The sequence below is a fragment of the Monodelphis domestica genome, chromosome 2 (genome assembly GCF_027887165.1).
Source record: "Monodelphis domestica isolate mMonDom1 chromosome 2, mMonDom1.pri, whole genome shotgun sequence".
NCBI lineage: Eukaryota > Metazoa > Chordata > Mammalia > Didelphimorphia > Didelphidae > Monodelphis > Monodelphis domestica.
This window is the reverse complement of record NC_077228.1, coordinates 146,229,203-146,256,121: the sequence shown is the minus strand read 5'-3', so window position 1 is coordinate 146,256,121 and position 26,919 is coordinate 146,229,203. Positions and strand designations below refer to the sequence as shown.

Sequence of the window (26,919 nt, the reverse complement as noted above, 5' to 3'; positions counted from 1 at the left end):
TTTATAAGAAAATATAGAACCACAATATAATATTTAATCAACACTACAAAGCCCTCTCATTATCCAGTGAAAAGGAGAATGGACAAAAGTTCCTTTCTATATTCAGAATGTTTCACATTACACGGAAATCCATAGAATTTTATACATTGAAGCAGAGGACAATTATTTTTTGCAGTGAATATTAACAGAGCCAGAATTTGCTGAAGGAAACCAGGGATTTGTCAAAAGTGCCAACATTCAAAGAAGATGAGACTTACTTCCAAAGCGAGTACAATGCTAATTGTTCAACAAGCCATGTCCCTCCTTCATGAACTGTATGGCTATTCCCCAGGCCTCATGGAAGCTAAGACACATAGTATAGCTATTTTTGGTCTTAGAGTCAAGAAGAGAATTTAAATTCTGCCTTGGGTTCTTGTTAGGTCTGTGATAATATAAAGTACTTTATGAAGTTTAATGTATTATATAAATGCCACCTATTAACTAAATACTGGCAGTTCCAACATGCCACCCCCCCCCCTTCTCACTGAATCTGTTGAATCTGAAGCCAGGACCATTGATGGAGGTAGAATTATACCAACTGCTATCCCATGTAGTCTTTATTTTTTCTCTGTTCTCATTCCATTATATTCTCCAGAAACTTCCTTAATTGGTAACAAACTTCCCATCTTTTTTCTTATGCTCTTTCCATATTTTGATCTTCATGGAAACCTATTTTTTTCTTAAAATGCCATCTCTTGGCACTTTCTTCAAAATGACTCCTTCTTCTCTCTGACCTACAGGGCCAGGAAGAGGAGCTTACATACTACTTCTTGCTATTTTTTCAGACTTTCCCTTTTCCTCCATCACTGTGATCATTTTTCCACCTTTAAAAGTTCACTCTATCCTATCCGGAGCTTTCCTGCTTTCTTCTACAGTCCTCCAAGTAATTCTCCAATTATTCCATTCCTGGGATCAAAGTCATTTCTAACTCAGCTTCTGTGACCTTTGAGCTCCCCGTACTCTATGGTCCCCTGGCTCCTCAACTGCATAACCTTTTGTCTTTCTCTTGTCTCTTCCAATCACAAAAAAAGACTGGTCCTACTAGTTCCCCCAGATGCTGGCTCTAAATCCACCCATTATATTAAGCTTATTATAAAACTTCAGAGAATTCCAACTACACCCAACTCTGCCTGCAGCTTCACAGGGTCTGCGCAAAGGGTTTGTCTTTCTCTAGAGGTACTTGCCAGCTGGGTGCTTGCTGGGATACTATACCTGAGCTATTCAGTTAGGGTATGTTTTGATTTTAAAAGGCCTATGGTTAGTATAATTAAGCCTCAGCTAATTTAGACAATACTTTTCCATTTAAGTGCCACTCAGAATAGAAATCAGCTGATGATGAATATTCATTGTAAGTTTATTCATGAATTCAAAGATGGGTTTTATTCATTTTGTAAGATGAAAATTGGATGCATTTCTCAGCTTTAGAAATGAGAGAAATATCATCTCAGATGACAGGGTTGATAGTGTCAACAACATTTACTATGGACTGCTTAATACTTGCCTAGGTGCTAAAAGGACAAGCAAAGAATTTGAGAGATGCCTCCTTTCAAGGAGCATACAGTCTGCCAGGGGAGTACGCCGATTCAAACATATAGATAGCAGTCATCGCAATATATAAACATATAGAGAAACAATTTAGGCCACACACTGATATGCTTATAATTCAAGTCAATTAAAAAAAAAAATTCTGGCCAGTCTTCTATAGGGCAGGCATTGCCCTGAGTAAGAGAGAGATGAAGATGGAAAGTTCTCAATCAGTGTATAACCTAGGGCTTAAAAAAGGCAATCCAGCCATCATGCAATACAGAATGTAAAAGCAATAAGAGGTAGAAAGTCTTTTGACATTTCAATAGCTATAGAGATTATATCTGGATGGGTGTATCTAGGGGGGAAAAAGACATTTGAGCCTGACCTTAAAGAATAGTTAGAGATTTCACATAAACTGTAGCTCTCACTAGAACCATTATAATAATTTTCTAATTGATTCCCTCATCTCCATTCTTTCCCCATTCCAGTCCATCCTCCACTCAGCTGCCAAAGTGGTTTTCCTGAAGTGAGAGCTTACCAGATCATCCTCCCACCACTCCATAGCCTCCAGTGGTTTCTGAATATTATCTCCAAGATCAAATAGAAACTTCTCTATTGAGCATTTAAAGTTCTTCACAATCTAAAATGTTCCTATCTGCCCTGACTCCTTTCTCACACTTTATAATATAGTCCCAATGGACTATTTACTCATCCTTGCACAAAATGCTCCACTGCCCATCATCATTCACTGGGTTGGTGCCCCATACCTAGAAAACTCTCTCCTCATCCTCCACTCTTAGTTTCCCTGGCTTCCTTCAAGACTCAACTCAAGGAAAAAGGTCAAGAAAAGAATTCTGGGAGATGGAGTCCAAGGGTTCAAGATTTCTAATTATATACTTCCCCACCTACTAATACATCTCCCTCCAAGATCACCTTCCATATGTCGTAGATATCTATATCTATCATCATCTCTCTATGCATATATGTAGATATGTGTAAATATGTGTATATACATATATACAGACATACTCACTCACATTTTTAAAGGTAATTTGACAATGGTAAATAATGGAAAGGGAGGGAAATATGGCATAGTACCAGGTTTATAATCAGGAAGATCCAGATTCAAATCTCCTTTGATGTTTACTAGCTGTGCAAACCTTGGCATATCAATTAACCTCTTAGGTGACTTGAACAACTCTGTAAGGACCAGTATACTAAGTTTGCCTCTTAAGAATGCACTCTTCTGGAGCTCAAGGGATTGTGTTTGCCTTCCTTTCTTTTTCCAGTGTTTAGCACAGTGCCTAAAATGGAGTGCTTAAAGAATGCCTGTGGACTAACTGAGAGGAGATGAAAGGGTAGTCTGGGGACATGAAAGATGTAGGTAGGGATGTGGAATGGAATTTACTGAATCTCCTGACTTTTTTTTTATTAATCTGGAATGGAGGGAAAGACATAATTAAGGAAAGAAGAAGTTTAAAGGTGTTCCAGATAGGAGAATTCCAGCTTTTTCACTTATTGCCTTTTTAGTTTAGGACAATTTGCTTAACCTCACACAGTCTCAGTTTCCTCATTTGTAAAATGAAGGATTGAATTAAATGCCCCCTAAAGTTTCCTTCATATGTTCTGTCACAGGCTTGTGATAATGACTCTGTTGGGAACAGCAAGGTGTGAAAAATATAGTCAGGTGTCAGGCCACTGGACAGATAAGAGGTGGGCAAGGGCCATAGATGCTCAGGAGATTTAAAGTGGTGGAAGAAAAAGTGAGAACCATTGCAAAGTCTTGAGAAGGGGAACAACATGTTTCATAAGCTTTTACATTTTTTAACAGTACTTGGATAAGAGATGATTTTTGATATCTGTATGTATTTGTATATAGGATGAACTAAAATGACTAAAGGCCAGAAGCAGGAAGGCTAAAAACTAGTTTATTTTTCGTGTGAGGTAATTGGATGCTAGCCCAAGGCAGGGCTGTGGGAATAGAAGTAGGGGTTAGATCTAAGATATTTAGTAAGGCAGAATAGGTAGAAGTTGGAGACATACTGGTTGCCTGGGGCAGAGAAAAGAGAGAAATTCAAAATAAGCCCAATGTTCCAAGCCTAATTAATGCTGGACAGTGCTGAGAAGTGAAGAGAGGGATCAAAACACCTCGTGTGAGAAAGATTTCAGGGACAGCAACAGTAGCATGCAAACACATACTGCACAGGCAGCTGTGGTGGAAGGACAACATGGTACAGATGGGGAAGAGAAAGGCAAAACCAGAGCAATACAAATAAATTGTTGTAAACTCACTATTCCCAAGACAAAATGAACAAAGAAGAATCTGTGCCTCAGCCAGGGGACAAAAAAAAAAAAGCTTTCAGCCAGCTAATTGATTCAAGAGGCACAATCATTTTGATTATGCTTTCTCCAAAAAAATGTTAATAGAGATTTGCATAGATTATTCTGTGAGGGGGGGGAAGGAAACACTGCATTTGTCAACAAAACATTAAGTTTTGTTTGTTCTTTTCAGGGCAAAATGAACATAACAATGGGTCTGCCAACAGATATAGAAAGCACTGATAAGCATATTGTCTACAATGGATATCTTTGTGAAGGGAAAATGTAAGTGTTGCAACCTGCTCTGTGCAGTCAATTAGCAAAAATAAACTCAAATCAAGTACCTGGGCATTTAAAATAAGGTTGTTAATTTTTCCCCTCATTCATATCAAACCCTCTAGAGGTTTAGATAGAAATCTATTTATCTTTCTGCAAAACAAAGAAGCATGTCCACTCTAAACTGAGTTTAATTTTCTCAAAAGTAGCAATGTGATTGATCCAAAGAACACTGAATTTGTAACCATATGACTTGAGCTCATATTCTGTCTCTCTTCCTATCTGTGTGACTTTGGTTAAATAATTTCTTCCTTCTCTTCCTCATCTGCAAAATGATGTTAGACTAAATGCCCCCAAAGGTCCTTTCTAATTCCAGATGCAAAGTCCTAAGCATAAAGCTCTGTCTAATTTTAGAAAAGCACCAAAGGCCTAATTGAGGAAAATTAATAATGAATTGTATTATTTATTAGTAATACTTACATCTACAATTAGGTTGAAACAGGTAAGGTTGATCTCAGGCCTAAGTTTTCAAACTGGACTGCTTCTTTTTTTTTTTTTTAACAAGAATTTGGAAGGATTAAAAGCACTCATTCATTTGGAAATAAATTGATCCAGCCAGGTGGCTAGAGAAGGGATATGCTGGCATCTACCTTCAAGACCCATCCCCCCCCATTAAATAATAAGGGAGGTAGGTCTCTCTAAATCCACCCCCTCGTTACCTATTTACCAATTAGAGATGCCTTGAAATGTCCAAGGAGGCAAGGGTTTGGGGGAGGGGGGGGTGGATACAGCTAGATGACTCTGATTGAGAATAAGGTCTAGAGAGGGAGGTCCTGGTTTCAAATCTGTCCTCAGAGACTTCCTAGCTAAGTAACCCTGATAAGTCACTTAACTCCCATTTCCTAGTTCATACTACTATTTTGTCTTGAGATCAATAATCAGTATTGATTCCAAGATAAAAAATAAAGGTTTAAAAAAATGTCCAATGAAGGGACCAAATAATGAGTGCCCAAATGGTATTTTTAGATATATGTGAAGGAACTTTTGGATCTTTGATTCTCAAGAGGATTGTAGACCATCAATTTATTAGTGAGATGTTAGCCAAATCAATAAATTGCTATTCTTACCCCAAAAACCAGTGTCTCCAACATTTTTATTTGTAACATAATCATTAGACAATCTGGGTTGGATTTTCATCTTCCCTGCTCAGTTCCCCATAACTGTATTCATCTGGTCTTTCCAAACTACTTTTTCTAGGTTCTCAGAATTGTAATGAACAATTTCAGTGCACAAGTTAAACATCACAAAATACACCCTCATATGAATCCTATAATTTATAATTAGGAAAATAACATGTTAAAAAAATTCAGTTGAAGAGAAAAAGAAATCCTAAGATATCACTTTTACTTAGTAGGAGAAGAGTCTACTATTTCACTGAGGAAGATTCTGGAACAATTTCCCATGAAAGGAAAGATAGAGAGCACTAAGAAACTTCCCCCAAGGGGGATGATCTCAATACATCACAAACTGGTGGCTGGAATACTACTTTCTAGAATGGAGCTTGATAGGAGTGGGTTAAGGGATTTATCTGGTGTCTGGCTGTTGGAGAAGAAAGCATGCTATCTGGTAGCTTTGTAGTTTAATTATCCTTCCTAAATAGGTAATAAGATCAGTAAATTCTAGGTGGCTAAAAAATCTTAAATGTTATACGAAAGTAACTAACTTGAATTTATATAATATGATAAACTCATTATTCAATATTTTAACCTGTCTTTTGTTTTCAGATAGACAAATAACATTCAACTAATTACCACAACAATGCTATGAGCAAAACAGGCATTTATGGTATTTTAAATCCTCGATTAAGACAATTTCCAAAGATGGCAAATCCTAAAGTACTATATGAATATCCATATTACTATAAGTTCTAGGAGTCAAAAACAAGGCCCATGGGCCACATGTAATCCATAACACTCCAGAGTATGGTTCGAATCGGAAAATCTAATTTGGAAATATTTAATAAAAGATTTTAAAATATAATAAAATACAGATATTACATTTTAAAATTAATGCAACCCTTAGAGATCTTTATCTGTGACTCAATGGCTCCTGTTTCTATATGCATGCTATTACTGTTCTACATGATATTGACATGGGCACTGTACCCCCAGAAACTCGGGCAAACTATTATCAGGGAAAATTCTTTGCTCCCTTACATCCTCCTGACTGAGCCTAAAACATCCAATGACCCCTCTAAGACCCTGAGATGATTGTCTTCCTTTGATCCTCAGAGATGTACCTCCAGGCTATACCTCGATTCTATCAGGCTGTATCTCAGACATTTGTCTGTTCCCTAAAACTAAGAAATCTTTATGAGGGTCATTCCCTATGTCTCCAGGCAGACCCCAGTCAGATGACCACCCCACCCCACTGAATGCCTGAGTGGCTACCACTCTAAAGTCATGTCCACACCGTGACATAGCATCTGTTGTAAAGAGTATAAAATCCCCAGAACTGATGTCTTCTGGGGGACAGCTTTTCCATCCATGCTGTCCTCCCAAGGAGCAGCCTTTCATCTTGCTATTCCACCTGTACCATCTTCCTGGCCATTCTCAACATTACTTTCTAAATTAATAAATTTCTCTTTTTATTTTTAAGTTAAGTTTTGGAGTCTTGCATTCTTGCAAAAGGTATCCTTCCTAAACCCCACCCCAGAGATGCACCTCTTCAGCCCCACAACAATATAATGGAAGGCATGATATTGTTGGAGTCAGGAGGACTAAGTTCAAATACAATTCTGAAATTTACTACTTGTGAGGCAACTTAATTCCCTCTGTACTTTGATTTTCCCATTGTAAAATGGAGGTAAAAGTGTTTGAATGAATTCAACCAGGGAATTAAAATTCATAACTTTGAAGTGTTCTATAACTATGAGCAGTTATTATTGTAATTCACAGAATCATCAGGGTTTATATTATTCTTAGAGAAACACATACATACTATGTGTAACTGTTTGGAGGGGACAGAAGCATCAACCAACACTGGAATTGGTTCTATCATTTCAACTCTACCATATTCCTCTTTCACTTCTCAATTGCTATCTACCCACTGACATATCAACCAATGTCAGATCTAAAGTTTTGTCTTAAAATAAGGGAAAGGAATGTTTTTGAATAAATGTTCATTGGTGGCCATGTGTCCATCCTGATATTCCCCAAGCCCCACCAACCCCTTTCACTAGAATGACTCATCCTGGAGGTGTGGAAGAGGGAAAGGATTTTCCTTTGTTCCCTGTAGGCAGAAAATTGACAGCTGCTAAAAAATATTTGTTGCTAGGGGATGAGAATAATTTCCCCCTATCACTTCAATAAACAACTGGAGCCTAGAGAAGAAAAGCTTTGTGTAACTGCAACTTCTAAGAAAGCACAGAAATCTAATGCAGACGGTTATTCTGGACAAAGAGAGAGTTATCTGCATTATTTTAAATGCCATGGTCTTGAGGTGATGCACATGCCAATGGAGCTGTTAAATAAGGAGAAACCCAGTAGTCTTTGGGATCCCCTATACCAAAAAGAAGGTTAAAAAGATAACCATAATGCTAACTGAAAAATTATTTGATATATAGACATAGCATATTAGAGTTTACAAACCCCTGACTCATGGTAATTCAGTGAGGTAAGTGGTATAAATATTATTGTCCCTATCTTTTAAATGAAAAAATTGAAACCTAGTCATTTATTTCCTTTTGGGCGAGGGAGGAGGGTTATAGAGAGCAGTCATATCTCCTATTCACTTGACTATTATCTGTGATATAGTTGGCCTAGAAACACTCTTTCAGCTACTAAATATATATTAAGAACATTCATTCACTCCACTTCTATTGAGTGTTGACTAAGTAATATATGAGTTATTCTGTTTTTAGTTTGTTTTAAAGCAGAGAATACATTTTTTATTCTAATTTTTAATCAATTCTGCTATCTGCATACATTTTATGGACGAGTTCATCCCATTTATATTAACAGTTAAGATTACCATCTATGTATTCCCCTCTCTTTATACTTCTCCCTTTAATCCTTAATTTTCTCCTTTCATTCTTTCCCTCCCCTCTAGTTTTGCTTTTAGTCAATCTCTCCCCTTCCCTCTCCCTTATATTACTCCACTTACTACCACCTCCCTTCTTATTCCCCTCTTACTACAGGGCCTTTGGTTTACCCCCATGAATCTCTTCCACCCTTGTGTTACTACCCTCCTCACCACCCCATTTCCCATACCTCTTCTACTTCTCTATAGGATAAGATACAATTCTATACCCCAATGAATTTGACTATTAGTCCCTCCCTGAGCCAATTCCAATGAGAGTAAGGTTTAAATATTACCTGTCACCAACCTCTTCCTACTTTCCAATGTATTGGTCTTCTCCCCTACCCTCAACCCCAGGCTTCTTTATGTGACATATTTTACCCCATTTTACTTTTCCCATTTTTCTTAGTATTATCCTCTTTTTCACCATTAGTTTTATATATTTTTTTGATATTTCATTCTAAACAGCTTACTACCACACACTCTAGGTATACTTCTAACTACTATGATAATGATAACAATTTTAAGACATATATATCATCTTTCCACATAGGAATATAAGCCATTTGGCATTATTGAAGCCCTTAATTTTTTTTCTTTCTTATTTACCTTTCTATGCTTCTCTTGGATTTTATATTTGGGCCTCAGATTTTCTGTTTAAGTCTGGTCTTTTCTTCAGAAATGCTTGGAAATCTTCCATTTTATTAAATGACCAAACTTTCCCCTGAATGAATATAGTCAGTTTTATAGGATAGTTGATTCTTGGTTGTAAATCCAGTTCCCTTGCCTTTTGGAATGTCATATTCCAAGCCTTCTGGTCCTTCAATTTGGAGGCTTCCAGATCCTGTGTGATGCTGACTAGGGCTCCATGATAACTGAATTTTTTTTAGCTCCTTGTAGTATTTTCTCCTTGGCCTGGGAGCTCTTGAACTTGGCTATAACACTCTTGGAAGTTGTCATGTGAGGATTTTATACAGGAGGTGATCTGTGGATTCCTTCAATCTCTATTTTACCCTCTATTCAAGAATGTTAGCACAACTGTCTTGGATAATTTTCTTTAGTATAATATGAAGGCTTTTTTTAGGTCATGACTTTTGGGTAGTCCAGTAACTCTTAAATGGTCTCTCCTGAATCTATTTTCCAGGTCAGTTGTTTTTTTCAGTGAGGTATTTCATATTTTCTTCTATTTTTTCACTCTTTTCATTTTGTTTTATTGTTTCTTGATGTCTCATGAGGTCATTAGCTTCTAATTGTCCGACATACTAATTTTTAAAGACTCAATTTTTTCTATGACCTTTTGATTCTCCTTGTCCATTTATCCATTCTTCTTTTCAAGTCAATTTTTTTCATCCTTTGACTTACTTTCCAGATAGTCAATTCTGGCTTTTATGGCATTGTTTTCTTATTTTATTTCATGTACCTCTATTTCCAGATGACCTATTTTGCTTTTTAAGTTGTTGCTTTCCTTTTCCCATTTTTTTCAGCCTGTTTTAAATGATTTTTTAATTTCTTTTTGATACCTTCCAGAGTCTGAGTTCAATTCCTTAGATTTTTTTGTGGTTTTGCTTGAAGTTCCTTGGATCCCATCATCCTCTGTTGGTTCTGTTCTTTGATCTTTCTCCCCATTGAAGTTTTCAGTTGTTATCTCCTTTATTTCCTTTTGTTAATTCATTTTCCCCCTCTATGGACTATAAACTAACCCCTCTGTTGGTTTAATGGACCATGGTGTTTGAGCTGTCTGACCCTGGAGGAAATTTTTAATTTTCTCTCTCCTCTGCTGGTATACTGGAATAGACAGGTTGAGCTAAGCTGCCAAACTAATCTGCCCTATAGCCAAATCTTCACCATAGCTAGCTGCCTAGAGGCTAAGAGTACCCAACATAATGCCCCTCCCAAGTTCCTCCCTGACAGCCACTGTCAGAACCTTGGATCTCTCATGGTGGATCTGAGGTGCTCTGTTGAAGTTGTAGCCCCACCTCAGAATCCCACAGTTAGCCTGTGTCCAATCACAGGTCTCAGTCCAATAGATGGGGGAGGGGAATTTGGGCAGTCCTGTTTTATTTATGATGTCTCCCTTATACCATGGAAATCAACTCTCTCTGCATACTTTTCAAGTTGTATTCAGCAACAGACTATGGCTTTGTCTTGCTGGTTTTGAATTTCTGCCTTTTTTAAAGTTCTTTTTAAAGATTGGTATGGGAGGTTTAGCAGAGATGTTTGGGCTTCTGCTATTCCTCAGCTGCCATCTTGACTCCACCCTGAGAATAACTTTTTTTTAATTTTTTCCCAAGAATAAATTTTAAAAAATTTCAGTTTTTACTATGTGCTATAGGTATTTCACTACGTACTGGGGATATTGTAGCCTCCCGGCCTGCGAGAGGCTGCAAGGGGTGAAAGAGAGGATAGAGATAGAGTAGAAGTATTGATCCCGCGAAGGGCGTGAACGAGCCGACTTTAGAGATGTGAATAACCGAGTCAGTAGACAAATATTATTTGTATGAGCCACAGCTAAGCTCCAACCACTGAGTGTGACTATTCAGGCTAAAACCACCCAATGATCTCAACTTAACACCATACTTGTCAGAGGATAATGCTAGCTCAGATGGAAAGGAGATCAGAAACTGAAGGAGGTAGATAATGCTAGGTAGCATTAGGAGAGAGAGAGGAAGTAAGGCAGGCCTGGCCTAAAGGCCAGGCCTTAGTGAGAAAGATAGAGAAGAGAGAGAGAGAGAGAGACAGGCAGGGGAGAAGATGCCCCTTGCCAAAGCTGGGAATGCTCTTCAAGTGGGCGGAGCTTACTGGGGCTCATTTATTTATAGTCTTGACAGCTCAATACATATTGAACAGTTATATGATACCTCAATACATATGGATGAGTTACCTGGGGTATTCCCATTGGATAATGCAACTTATGACAAGGTGAAGGTGGGGTTATTATCCTCGGGAGAGTGAGACAAAGGAAAGCCAGGTTTCGCACCTAAACTTCAGCCACGCTGGCAATAAAATTTATTGCCCTGCACAGGATGGCCATGAGCTCACTCACATTCCTTGTCTCTCCATAATGCCTATGGTCTGGACTGCTACAGATATAAAGGGAACTAAGCAAGATAAGTAATTCTAAATTGTCCTTAAGAAAGTTACCTTAAAATAGAGTTAGACTATTGGTAGAATTGATCTGACTGGATTGGTTGGTGCCTAAGGGCAAGTTAGGTAGTCCAGTGGAGAGAGTGCTGGCATTAGGAAGACTTTTCTTGGTGAGTTCAAATTTGACCTCAGAACCTTACTAGCTGTGTGACCCTGGGGAAGTCATTTAGCATTATTCACCCCAGTTTCTTTATCTATGAAATGAGCTGAGGAAAAGCATTTCAGTAACTTTGACAAGAAAACCCTAAAGAAGATCATGAAGAGTCAGATATGACTGAAACTTTTAAATAACAAATAGGGAAAGGTGAAGAAGGAAGGGAGTGTAGGTCTATTTTAGAAATGGCAAGGGAAGTATGAAATGGACTGGATTTTAGGCCAGATAAGGCAAATATTCACCTACCAGAGTCTGGGGTCCCCAGCACTGAGCTGAAGTTATATATACATTCATCTGATACATGTGCAAGCATCTGATGCTGGATTTGAACTCAGATTTTCCTAACTCCAGGTTCAAAGGTCTGTCTACTATATCACCTAGCTGTGTCACTAGCCCTCCCCCAACATTTATGTATATGCTACTACACATCAATATGTGTGCATAAAATACACGTATATAATACTATATAGGTATGTGACTATGCATATATATGTATAGATGTATATATATGGGGGTTCATTCATTCATCATGGTTGAACATCTACTATGTGCCCAGTAGTATACAAGATACTCTGAGATACAAAAGATACATACTTTCTGGATTATGACACAAATTTTTCCATGACACAAATTCTGTTTCATAAGAAAAAGGAGGAGACTGGCTGTATCTTTGGAAATTCAAGAGCATCCCATGTCCTGTTAGGCACACAATACATATTCAACAAATGTGTGTTGAGTCGATATTGAATGAATCAGTAAATGAATGAATGTGTTTGATATAAAAGTAATTAAAGTATAGACTATCTGGACTCAGTACATCACAGATGCAGCAAAGTAGAGAAAATGTTTAACTACGGCTATATCCACCCAAAAAAAGAGGTAGCTTACTTTATTTCTATCAGACTCATCTATAAAATAGACACATTCTTTTCTGTAAAATGTACAGGCTTGTTACGAGTCAAGCATTTTATAAATTATTACATGTTACATAAACAGAAACTACTATTATATAACCTGATTTTGTTTCATCTATCCTAATGTGCTGTACAACCCCTTGCCTAGAGGTACCAACCATTCCAGAGAACCCAATTATCTCTTGATACCCGGAGCACTCCATGCATATACTGTCCTCTGCATCTTTACCAATGCTCTCTCCTTAGGAGACCTTTATTGTTCCTTTCTGCCCTCTACCATATCCATGAAACCTGTGGATAATAATACAGTTTATACAGTAGAGTTTTAAGTTTTGAGAAACTATTCATAAATATTTATTATATATAACATATGATATATAGAAATATATATGATATTTAAATATAAGTAAAATAAAATATATAAAAATAAATATAAATAAACAATATAAATATTATCTAATTTTATCCCCCCCAACAACCCTGGAGGAGTTGGTACTATTATTACCCACATTGTACATATAAGGAAACTGAAGTAGATAGAAGTCAAGTGAATTGCTGGGTACTTAGATAATCAGTAAGCGTCAAAGGCTGGATTTGAACTCGTGTTTCCCTAACTCCAGATCCAACACTCTATCTGATATGACCCCAGCTGTCTCAATAACCTCAGCTTACTCTGAAAACTCTTATTTTTTTTTTATCCCCCAAAGGATAACATTATCTGGGCCACCAATTTTTGCATGTAATTGATAATAATTATTATTATTGTTAATAATAATACCTAATATAACTATTTGCCAGGCACAGTGCCAACTACTTTACAATTATTTCTTCTTCACAATAATGGGAATGAGTTATTAGTTGCTATTATTATACCCATTTTATAGATGAGAAAACTGAAGTAAACATTTCAGGATCACATACATCGTTATCTTAAAGTTAAATCTGAACTAAATTTTCCTGACTCAAAGCCCAGCATTCTCTGCCACTACACCATCTAGCTATCCCTAACAATGAGTTTATATTTTTTTCTAATTGCATTATTAGCATTATTATGATATTATCAATTAGAGTCTAAGCGCCTATATATTTCTTTTTTTATTCCCCCATAGTAGTGAGCATAGCCAAGAAAATAAGGTAGGAACACCCACTTCAAAACTCAATCAATATAAATTCATAGCTCTGGAGTAACTTATATTTGATGTAATCCTTTCATTTTAAAAATCTGTGCAAAATTGGTTGACAAAAAACACTAGTTCACCATTTCAACACTGAGAATACATGAAAGTTTTTCTTTTAAATGAAAATTCAAAACAATGCTCATAACATGTCTAGTTTTCATTAAGCAGATAAATGGGGGCAAAGCCTTTAATTTTTGGAGGCTCAGCTTCTAGAAGTCCTAGACAGACAGTGCAGTAGCTCACTAAACCTTGTGTGGCCACATCCAGAAAAGGAAGCTCTCTTTTCTAACATGTACCTTCCCAAAGTGATTGAATTATTTTTCTGTCTGAATTCATCCATCATCATCAAAGAGCAAAAATGACTGAATTTTCTATATCATGGTTTTATATACTGATGATCCTGCTTGCCTGATTATAACTGGCTATGTTTATTTTAAGTTAAAAGTGACCATTTGGGTTGGGGTATAGGTTTACCCCTACCTGTTTGGTGGACTTGGTAAAGAGAAAAGAAGGAAAGGAAGCAAAGCACATTTTCTGATAAGCAAAAAAAGGTCTAAGGACCGCAAAGAGTTGTCTATTCCCAGCTGATGGCTGAAGTATTAAAAGTAAGTGATGGGGGACAGTAGGTGGCACAATAGATTGAAAGCCAGACCTAAAGATGGGAGGTCCTGGGTTCAAATTGAACCTTAGACGGTTCCTCACTCTGTGACCCTGGGCAAGTCACTGAAACCTCATTGCCTAGCCCTTCCCGTTCTTCCGCTTTTAGTCACAATCATTATTCATATTCATAATAAGAATATGATCAGATTCAATCAGGAAACATTCAAGCTAGGATGTCATCATAAAATTAGTCTTCAGAAAAATAGTATGCCATTATCTCTGACTAACTAACTTGTAATACCAGACAGATGACACATCGCTTGGTATTTACAATGTACCTTTCTTCTTATGACTTCCAAGGGCTCAGCTAAGATCTCATTAATCTTCACCAAATCCATGTCAGGCAGATAGGCAATAAATATCATTCTGCTGCCCACTTTTTGGCAATGTTGGTGATTTTTTTTCATTTACTTTCATTCACTACAAAGTATATGGACAAAGAGGAGAAAAGGACAAATAAATAAAGCTTATTAGTGTGAATGAAAAATGCGACAGGTTCTCTGTAGTTTTGAAACATTCATAAAATTCAAGTTCACTCTTAAACCCTCATGCTTTTGTGCCTTCTAACTAAAACCTTTCAAATAAATTCAGCCAGTGTTTTGAAGAGCAACTACTTAACCTATCAAAACCTTCTCCTTGAGTTTTATTTCCATATTTGTATAAATATTCCAGTTTGAGACTTTGCTGAAATGCAATTATTTTTTCTCCAATTTGACAGGTCAAAAAATCATCAGATTTAGAACTAGAAGCAATCTTATAAGGCAAGTCCAATGCCAAATATTATAGATAAGGCAAATGAGGTTCACAGAAGTATATGGCATAAAGGCATATAACTCATAACAATAATCATTAAAAATAATAATAGTTTACATGTGTATAGCTCTACATCTTTGGAAAAGTTTTCCAAAAGCTTTACATCTACTTCCATAGATGGAATAAATGGGAGTTTGAATACAAATTGAAACATATAATTCTTTATTTATCCCAAGAATTTTTCTTTAATGGAAGCATTATGTGTCTTCTTTTACTGCACAGTAAACAGAGAAATATATATTATATGATAGTATACTTGTAACCTTTTTCATATTATCTGTCTTCTTGAGGAGATCCAAGGGTGTGAATAAAAGTGGATTTCCAAATATAAAATGAATAATAAAAATTGTGTTGATGTATAATCTGAAAAAAAATTAAAAGATAATAAAATTTTAAAATGTTTTACACATGTTGTCATGTGAGTAGCAAAGACAATGTTTGGACCAAAATATCTCTCATTAGTCACACTAATTTGAATATTCATGCCATGTCTTCACATAGGAAAGAATTTTCCAAAGTTATTGCATTTTTTTTTCTTAGCTCTTCTGGCTAAGCTCAAGATTCCTCAAAATCGTTGATAAGAGATATACATAAGAAAGGTTATGAATTCATCTCTATGTGGCTCAAAGGCAGCCAACAACAATATTGGGATATGATTGTGGAATGTATCCTATGATCTAACTGCTGTTTAAGGTGAACCCATGATAAATATGTATATAAATCTGGAATTGCCAAACATAAAAAAAATGTCCATTGAACACATTGAATTTGTGGAAGGAATTCAGTTGCTTATTGGACAAAAAGCAATAGTCAGGGTAAAATAACAATGGTTTACCATATGTGCTACTAAAATGAATAAGAACCTAATGCCCCAATTTGATATATCTCTTGTCTCAACAAAATGGTACCTTTATGATGTGAAATAGACCTTTGGATGGTCTACAAATGGAAAGAACTACAACTTTTAAGGTTTTTCCAGCTAGTAACTTTATATTTTCATTATGACAATAAATTATTTGTGCAATGGAGTCAAAGTAGGTCAAATGCCAAGTTTTGATCATAATACTATTCTTTAACAGAGTGCTACCTAGGGCTCAAATCCAGGTTGCTGCTTATTTTTCTACTCCTTCAGAGGTAAGAATAATTTTTACCAATCCCTAATGTAAAAGATGAAATTCTTCATTCTCAATTATTTGACTAGTGCTGCTCTGAAGAGTTGTTGAGGAAAACCACTTAAAAATGAAATGGCATTTTTAGTGAATGGCAAGGAACACATAAGGATTAGGCAGTAGAGAATCAAAGAATTATGGCTCTGTTGGAAATTTCAACTTGATAATCAATTCAGAGCATAACAATTTTTCAGTATTCTGCCTCTTGGAATCAAGGACCTGAGCAAGGTAAAAGAATGAATAGCACAGCAGGGCTCTTAACAACACTCACAGCAGGATTTTGTTAGCTATCTCAAACATCTTGGGGTGGCCCTAACTTACTATACATCACTACCTTTTAATGAAATCTTTTGCACCAAAAGGTTTCACTTTCCTCTGAGCATATTAAAGACAAAAATAATACCTGGAATTCTATACTTCACTAATATTACCTCTTCATCATAATCTTCCTGCAAGAATAGTCTTCATAGAAGTATAGCAAATTACTATCATGGTGCATTTTCCTAAAGTGTTCAACATCCCTTGAAGACAAACAATGCTTACAGCCAGTAAAACAGAGATAATGATATGACTAAGAGTTTTGCATGAACTGAAAAGTTACCGAAAAACTTGCTACATGCAGGCACAGCTATCTATCTACTGAACTTACTTTCTAATAGTAGAGAAAACTATACACGCACAAAACAAATAGTGAATATAAAGATAATAAATACAAGATATTTGAGGCAGGGAAGATGCTAGTATTTTGGGTGAGAGGGATTTGGAAAGATTCATTAAAAAGTAGTATTTAAGCTCCTTCTTAAAGGAGAAGAGGAATACTAGGAGGATAAAATAGAGGGAATACATTACAGACATGAGGCATGGTCTGTGCAAAAGAAGAAAGACAGAAGTTTATGGTGTGTGAGGGAAAGGGAAAAGACTATCTTGTTAGTTTGTAGAGTTGGATGTCAGAGAAAATTTCCAATGTGATTGATAAAATAGGTTGAGATTACTTTGTAAAAGGCTTTAAAATATAAAGAAAGGAGTTTCTATTTTATTCTATAGGAACTAATAAGAGTTGACCAATAACTCATACAATCATGAAATGGAAGGTCTCTGTCACAAAAGCAAAAAGTAGGCATTAATATTTATCTCAGGGATTTCTTTAAGGTTCTGCAAGCAAGGCCCTGCCATCTTCAACAATTCAAATATTTAAACATATGCAGGCATCTCTGGGTTCTTCCTCATAAACTCTTGATATGGGAATCTTCTACCAAGGCAAGCTTAGTAGGCTAGACATAGAATTATACACACCACCTGAAGGTTAATTGACAAGCAAAGGGTCGCACAGCTAGTAAATATAAAACAAGAGCTTGGACCCAGGTCTTCCTGATTATGTCTGGTATTGTTATAAACTGTGCCATACTGTCCTTTCGATTGTTTATTTTGGTAAAATTCCCCTAACTACAAAAGTGTCCCTTTAATTGGCACCAAAGCTATTCTCATGCACAGTAACCATATTAGAAGTAATTTTAAATTATTCTAAGTCTGAATGGCTTGTTATAATATATAATTTATTCATTATTTCTTTTTTATCTATAATTCATATAGATAAGCTGAATATTATTGAGAAATAATGAAAGTACACTGGGTAGAGTTCATCCACACAAACATGGGTTAAGATAGTCACATTAATTTCCCTAGAATATTTTCTATACCAAATTGGATTTGAAAAATAACTTATGTTGTAATTATACCTGCAATTAGCTATTGCAAGCATTTAGGTCAAAAAGGAGAATATAAAATATTTTGTTACATGAAAAATCAAAATTAATTATTGAGTAAGGTAAAAGGAGTATTGTATGTGTGTGAATTAGACTTCCAAAGGTCACATCTCAAAAGACTTAATTTTCTCTTGTATCCTGACACATATGATTGAGTAAAGTTAGCAGTTCTTAAATTACATACTTTATCAGCCCTGAAGCCATGAAAAGGAGGCTGTGACTCTGTTGTCTCCCAATGGTAAGAACAAAATAGTTTGAACCAAATATCCCAAAACGGGTCAAACAGTCCGATAAACAAACTGAGTGAAAATTCCAAGGAAATTATTTCTCTCCTAGAACAAGTATCCAGTCCGGAGTTCTAATGTCATCTGCAGTATTAAAAAAAAAAGACTGATAGTTGGATAGCTTCCACAGAAGATACCCAATCAAATTTACACAAATTGCATCTAGTTTTCTACTTGATCTGCTCTATTCACATAGTGTTAAATGAATAGAATGAATAAATAGAAAGCACTGAAAAACAACTTGTGATGACTAGCAATGTGGTACTCAGAAATGACTTGTGTATCTGGAGTCAAGGGACCTGAGTTTGAATTCCAACTCTATCTGCTCTGTGATGTGGGCAAATCTTTTAAAGTCCTTATACCCCAGCCTTTTCATTTCTAAAGTGACGAGGTTTGAATACATAAATGGCCCCTTTTAACTCAAAATCTGTGATCCAATGACCATTACTTTAGGCACAAACTGTTCCCATAGTGTATTTCCATGCCATCACTCAAACTTCCATTCTTACACTCATGATTGTTTTTCTATCATAGTGACTAATGTTTAGGGTCCCTGAAATGGGACAGAAATCAGCCATTTCACATTACAGGGTGAGATGTTTAAGTGGGGAAACAGAGAGCAAATCCTTGATGTTTTCTGAGTACCTTCACCATAGAATAATTTGTTCATTTGTTTTGAAGTAGACCTATGACTAAACTAGTATAAAGAATTCTTGCAAGTTGTATAGATCAGCAAGCTTTTCTAACTTAGTTTCAGAGAGTTGCCCAGATCACTGAGAGGTAAAGTAACTTGCTCAGGATCTCACAGCCAGTATGAGGAGAAATAGGGCTTGAATGTAGAATGTGTTGAATGCAGGACTATTTTTCTCTCCACTAATCTATGATGCCTCTCGCAGGCTAGGTGCTGTGCCTAAAAGAACTAAATTCAAGAACAACAAAAACTGTAAATAAATAATATTTAATCAAAACATGATCTCTCTCTACTCTCATAAATGCAATACTCTGCCTCTGGTAACTTCCCTTGAGAATCTGAAAGCTCTCTGGAGCAATGGCCCAATTTCTCCTCAAATATCTGTTGATTACAGATGAGGGAAACAAAGGATGAAAAAAAATGAGTTAATATGGATTATTTAAGTGTAGGAAGTGGGTGGTTTAAATATTTTAAGTATAGGTGAGGGTGGTAGAGATAGGTAGAGGGACACATTCACTTCTAGTGTTCCCAGTGATTAAATTCCCTTTATCAATTCAATGCAGCATGGACTCAGCAACTTATTCATGGAGATTGCCTGTGGCATGGAAAGGCTCAGGGATTTGTTTAGGATTACATTAACAATGGGAGAATTTGACAACTGATTTTCCTGAACCCGGTAGCTTTCTATCCAATACACAGCCTTTGCTAATAATAGTTTTCCTATGGATATGTAAGAAAACCAGCCAAGACCTTGCCTAGAGAACCAGGGTTTGATCCAGTTCTGCAGCTAACTGACTCTGTGACTCTAGGCAAATCCCTTAAACTCTCAGTTCCCACCCCTTAAGCCCAAAGTAACTTTCTATTGCTCTAAATTCCAGAGAAAATGAGACTGCTTTGATTAAGTAAATTTCATCAGATTTCCTTATAACAATGAAATTACTGTTCCAGTCCAAAAAAGAGTGGGATCTGTTGCTATGCAATCACAGAGAGCATCTGTATTTTTTCATTGTGGGTACTCCCTCAACTCAGATGGCAATTCTTTTTACAATTTAGTTGAAAGTCTCCAAAAGTTAAAATGGCAGACAAATCCATCACTCTGTAATTCGTGAAACTTGGCTACATTAGTCCTCAGAAAATCAGCCTGAAAATCCAAAATTGAGTCCATACTCAAAGACTCACCATCTTGGAAGAAATTTGCTAGATATTTTAAACTTTGTAGAACGTTGGGTGAATTCCACAATGTGATGAAGGACAAGAATGAGACATTTAGTGGAAGATTAATAATAGTTCTGTAATTGTTTGTTATGTGCCTATGACTAGCCCTTCTGCTAGACACTGGCAAAAATGCCAGAATAATTGACATGGCCTCTGCCCTCCTGTTCTTAAAATCTAGAAGCTACATGTAAGACATGTAAGTAGGATGAAAGAAATTCATCATAACTGCATCAAAGCCTTTCTCAGATGTCTCATCGTAGGTTACAGTGACAGCAGAATACAAGGTCTGACTCATGCTATTGAGCTAGCAATGGTTTCAGATTGAACCCAATGACCTGGCATTCCTGTTTTCTCAGGGCTGACCTAGCTAAGCTCTAGGAGGCTTATAATGCTGTTGCTTTCAGTGAGTTACCAGAGAAATGCTATGATGAATAATATATATTTCTTTCCTTTTTAGTAGGAAGTACATCTAGATTTTTTAAACATTCATTCATTTATTTAAAATCTATTGTTTTAAAACTCAAGCCTCATTTTCTTCTATTAACTTTCAGTACCAAAGATCTAGTTATTAAACTAAAACCAGAGAAAGAAAAGTTCAAGGACCTGCTACAAACACCTAGTTGAGCAGAGAATTCTATAGTTCAGGATCATGTTAGATGAGGATGATAAGAAAGAGATAAATGTCCTCAAAGTGTGAATAGCTTAGATTAAAGATTGATTAATTATTTAGCTACCATAAGGGGGGGTTGAGGGGGGAATAGGATTATCTACTAAAATGCACAGGGGATATGATTTCCATTGATGGAGGAAGTACTCACATAAACAGTATTATATATTACTGAGACACTAAAGGATAACCATATCATAGCTACACATATGCTATTTTGAAGGCAGCTTGGTGGCTCACTGGAAAGAGTACTGGTTTAAAATTCAGTAGACCTCTTCTTTTTTATTAAAATTTTCCCAATTACATATCAATATAAATTTTAATAATCCTCTTTTGAGATTTTGAAAACCATGTTCTTTCTCTCCATCCCATCATTCCCCCTCCCCAAGATGCCAAGTAATAGGATATAAATAGATTATATGCTATCATGCAATATATATTTACATAATCTTTGTATTGTTAAAGAAAACATCACAGTAGAGAAAAATTCATGGAGAAAAGAAAGTGAAGAATGAAACGCTTCAATCTGCTTCCAGACTCCATTGGCTCCTTCTATAACAGTGGATAGCTTTTTTTATTATGGATATCTTGGAGTTGTGGGAGTCTTTGCATTGCTGATAAAGTCGTTCACAGTTGATGATTGTGCATTATTGCTATTAATATATACAATATTCTCCTGTTACTGCTCCCTTCATTTTGCATCACTTCACATAAATCCAAGATTTTTTTATTATTTTATTCATCATTTCTTATAGCACAATAGTACTCCATTATAATCACATACAACTTGATCAGTTAAAAAAGGAAAGGCAGACTACTCTATTATCTTTGCCAAGAAAAACCAAAATGGGGTTCTCTACCTATTTAAGACATAACACCTCACACCTAGCAGATTGGCTAACATAACAGCAAAGGAAAGTAATGAATGCTGGAGGGGATGTGGCAAAGTAGGGACATTAATTCATTGCTGGTGGAGTTGTGAACTGATCCAACCATTCTGGAGGGCAATTTGGAACTATGCCCAAAGGGCGACAAAAGAATATCTACCCTTTGACCCAGCCATAGCACTGCTGGGTCTGTACCCCAAAGAGATAATGGGCACAAAGACTTGTACAAAAATATTCATAGCTGCGCTCTTTGTGGTGGCCCAAAACTGGAAAACGAGGGGATGCCCATCAATTGGGGAATGGCTGAGCAAATTGTGGTATATGTTGGTGATGGAATACTATTGTGCTAAAAGGAATAATAAAGTGGAGGAGTTCCATGGAGACTGGAACAACCTCCAGGAAGTGATGCAGAGCGAGAGGAGCTGAACCAGGAAAACATTGTACACAGAGACTGATACATTGTGGTATAATCGAACGTAATGGACTTCTCCATTAGTGGCGGTGTAATGTCCCTGAACAACTTGCAGGGATCCAGGAGAAAAAAACACCATTCATAAGCAAAGGATAAACTATGGGAGTGGAAACACCGAGAAAAAGCAACTGCCTGAATACAGAGGTTGAGAGGACATGACAGAGGATAGACTCTAAATGAACACTCTAATGCAAATACTATCAACAAAGCAATGGGTTCAAATCAAGAAAACATCTAATGCCCAGTGGACTTACGCGTCGGCTATGGGGGGTTGGGGGGGAGGAAAAGAAAATGATCTATGTCTTTAACGAATAATGCTTGGAAATGATCAAATAAAATATATTTAAAAAAAAAAGAAAAAAATTTAAAAAATGAAAAAATGAAAATTAATAGGAGTATCTAAAAAAAAAGACATAAGACCTTTATTCAAGAAACAGAATAGAGGATTTTTATCATGAAATCTGGGATTTTAACTTTTGTCAAACATGGGGATACTGTATCTTTTATTGCTGTTTGCTGTATATTTGTTCTTTTCCACTAACCTACTTTTCTATTTCTTAGTCAATACCAGATAGTCTTGATAATTACTCCTTTACAAAATAGTTCAAAATCTGCTATTGGTAGACCTTTTTCCTTAATTTTTTTCATTAATTCAGGAAGAGTCAGGCAACATGACTGAAAATAGTTGAACAAAAACAAAAGCTATTTTGATATAGGGAATCCCTAGTAATATATTTTCTACTAGTATTGTTTAATGAGTCAGTCAATAAACATGTATTAAGCACTTATGCATGCCAGAATGTGCTCCTCAAGGAGAAGACAATATATAAAAGGAAGATAAGCAGTGCTTAGGGGATGGGAAGTGGTATCCAGCATGGGATCTGATTGAGAAGTATTGGTTTCATCTTGTAAAAAATGAAGACTGGCTAGACTTCAGGTCAAGATGGCAGCTTAGAGAAAGCTAAAGTTCAGAGCTCCAGAAACCCTTCCTTACCGATCTCAAACTGTATGCTCCTAGGGCACCAAAATTCAAAACAAACAACAGAATAGACCCCAGGAACACTCCTCCTGGACTTGGATCAAAAGGTATGGCCCCCCAAAAGTCAGAACCCGAGATCACTCGGATCTAAGGGGTAGGCAAAAGGAAGCTCCCAGGACCCATCACCCCCAACCCAGAGCGCTGAATCCGAAGCAGCAGCAGGAACCTCAGGGCACGCAAAAGGGCCTCAGGAGCTGGCTTTTCTGAAGGCCCCGCACCCTGAAAACAACCTGAGCCAGTCATGGGGGCACCCAGACAGAAGGGAAACAGAGAGAGACAGGAGTAGCCCCCTGACCAGATCTTTCCATTTGAGTCTCACTTCTCAGGGAAGGTCCCTGCCTCAGGGCATACTCAGTCTGAGGTTAATCCTATCACCAGCCCTTGGAGCTCCAGGAAGCCACAGCCCCTCCCCCTCAGAGTGCAGGCTCCTCTGGCCAGCAAAGGCATTGAAATACATCTGAGAGTGTCAAGCCAGGTGCAGAGCATAGAAGTAAGGCAAGAGAGAAACATCTCGAGGGAACTGAGGAGGGTAGTAACACCGAAACACCAAAACACCAGTAATTCCGGGCTTCCTGGGGAAGACAGACAATTTGCCTGGGGCTAAAGCCACTGAACACCAGACAGATAACAGGAGAGCCAGCCCCTCTCACTCAGATAGAGATGGCAAACAGCACAGAAGCAAAAAAGCCTAAAAACAACAAGAAAAACAAGAAGGGGGCAACTTTGGACACATTTTATGGAGCAAAAATACAAAATACAGAGGAGATAGAAGAGAAAACACAAACAAATGGGCCAAAACCTTCCAAAGGAAATGGAAACTCTCCACAAACTTTTGAAGAATTTGAATCAGAAATGATCAAAAAGATGGAAGCCTTCTGGCAGGAAAAGTAGGAATTAATGCAAAAGAATTTCATGCAACTACAAAACCGGTTTGAACAAGCTGAAAAGGAAAACCAGGCTTTAAAGGTCAGAATTAGCCAACTGGAAGACAAGGGGCAGGTAAAAGAGCAAGAATCAATAAAGCAAAGCCAAAAGATCAAGAAATTAAAAGAGAACATAAAATATCTCACTGACAAAGTGACAGACTTGGAAAATAGAGGAAGAAGAGATCATTTAAGAATATTTGGACTACCAGAAAATCCAGAAATAAACAGCAAACTCGACATCTTAATACAAGATATAATCAAAGAAAATTGCCCAGAGATTCTAGAACAAGGGGGCAGTACAGCCACTGAAAGAGTTCACAGAACACCCTCTACACTAAATCCCCAAAAGACAACTCCCAGGAATGTAATTGCCACATTCCAAAGTTTTCAAGCAAAAGAAAAAATCCTACAAGAAGCCAGGAAAAGACAATTTAGATATAAAGGAATGCCAATCAGGGTCACACAAGACCTTGCAAGTTCCACTCTGAATGACCGTAAGGCATGGAACATGATTTTCAGAAAGGCAAGAGAGCTGGGTCTTCAACCAAGAATCAGCTATCCAGCAAAACTGACTATATTCTTCCAAGAGAAAGTATGGGCATTCAACAAAATAGAAGATTTCCAACTTTTTGCAATGAAAAGACCAGAGCTCTGTGGAAAGTTCAATATCAAAAAACAAAGAGCATGGAATACCTAAAAAGGTAAATATGATGGAAAGGGAAAAGGAGAAAATTGTTATCTTTTCATTTATTCAAACTCTCTTCTACAAGGACTACATTTATATCAATATCAATATATATATATATATATATATATATATATATATATATGGAAAATATAATGTGTAAATAGGGGGAAAGAAAAATCAAATAGAATAATATTTCTCACACAAAGATTCACACGGGAAGGGAAGGGGAAGAAAACTCCTATTAGAAGGAGAGGAAGAGAGTTTTTGCTTAAACCTTAATCTCAGGGAAATCAACTCTGAGAGGGAAAAACATCCAGATCCATTGGGATCTTGAATTCTATCTTACCCAACAAGGGTAGGGAGAAGGGAAAACCAAGGCGGGGTAAGGGGGAAAGGAAAGAGAGGGGGGAGGGGGAGTGAACAAAAAGGGAGGGGCTAGAAAGGGAATCATATCAAGGGAGGGGACCAGGGGGACTGATTTAAAGTAAATCACTGAATTAAAAGGTTAGAGCTAAAGAAGAAAGGTTAGAATTAGTGTAAACCTCAAAATTTCTCAGACTTATGAATGTTAGGGGTTTCCCACATTGGGGAATCTTCTACTTAAAAAAATTCCCTAGCAGATGGTGAGAACTCTACTTGAGTGTGGGGGCTCCTAGCTATGGGAGTGTCCCTGCTCCACCCTACTTAAGACTGCTTTAAGACAGAAAAAGGCTTGCTAAACAATGAAAGTACTTTGATCCATGCTTATGGAAGGGACAGGAAGTTCTTTGAGTCATAACTGTTTTAGAATTGATACAATGGGACACTAAGTACTTATAAAGGTGGGGCAACTTGTAATCTACTTAAACCTAAAAGGGTGATAACTTATTCAGAGGTTTTTTCTTAATGAAATTTGTCGACACAGCAGCATTTTTTCCTGACTTACTAAAGATGTTAAAACTATTCAGCTGTGAATTCAAAATGGGCGGTCCTTTAGAAACATCTACAGTGATTGGTAGATGTAAGGACTTAGGGGAGGTGACAGAGGAAATTTTGCCCTTAAAAATAAGAGCTTGGATCTCATTCGGGGAAGAAAGGATCTCGATTTCTGACTCTCATTCTAAAGGAGAGCTCCTTGAGGAGTTCCTCTGAGGGGCTCTGTCCCTCTGGAGTAGGAGCTCTGGAGGCTCTTGAGAAAGGCCCTTTGAAACAATCTCTGGCTGGAAGACTCTTTGAGGAAGGACGCTGGCCTGGTGTTACTAGAATCCTTGTTTACTCAGACCTTGTGGTGAGTGTTAAAAAACTGACTGATTTCTCTTTTAAGACTCAGGTCTAGGCCATATTGGCTTGAGGCCCTTCATACTTATTCCTTTCTTACTCTCTCTCTCTCTCTGTCTTTGATTACTCATTGTATTGTTAATTAAAATCTCTATAAAATCCAATTGACTTGGGTATTTGAATAATTGGGAACATTTCCCTGGCGACCACCTTATATTTGATTTTAAAACCCAAGACACTGTAGTGAAACATATTTCTGTGGTCAAATTTACTCACCCTCTCTTATATCTATCACAATTTATATCATTTTAACTCACTACAGTTTAAGACCTAAACCATTTTAAATCTCACATTAGGGAAGGATATCAAAATGCCAGAGAATTCACAAGTCACAATCATAACTTTGAACGTGAATGGGATGAACTCACCCATAAAACATAGAGGAATAGCAGAATGGATTAGAATCCAAAACTCTACCACATGTTGTCTTCAAGAAACACACATGAGGCGGGTAGACACCCACAAGGTCAGAATTAAAGGATGGAGTAAGACCTTCTGGGCCTCAACTGATAGAAAGAAGGCAGGAGTTGCAATCATGATATCTGATAAAGCCAAAGCAAAAATAGACCTGATTAAAAGGGATAGGGAAGGTAATTACATTCTGTTAAAAGGGACTTTAGATAAAGAGGAAATATCACTAATCAACATGTATGCACCAAATAATATAGCACCCAAATTTCTAATGAAGAAACTAGGA

The 26,919-nt window shown here is 36.9% G+C and overlaps 1 protein-coding gene and 1 pseudogene across 4 annotated transcripts in view; one reads left to right on the top strand and one right to left on the bottom strand.

Moving 5' to 3' along the window:
* The window catches only part of RGS7 (regulator of G protein signaling 7), a 742,720-nt gene that overhangs the window by 502,666 nt on the left and 213,135 nt on the right, over positions 1-26,919 (bottom strand). The window lies entirely within an intron of this gene.
* The window catches only part of LOC130457592 (nucleolar GTP-binding protein 2-like), a 70,311-nt pseudogene continuing 47,488 nt past the window's right edge, over positions 4,097-26,919 (top strand).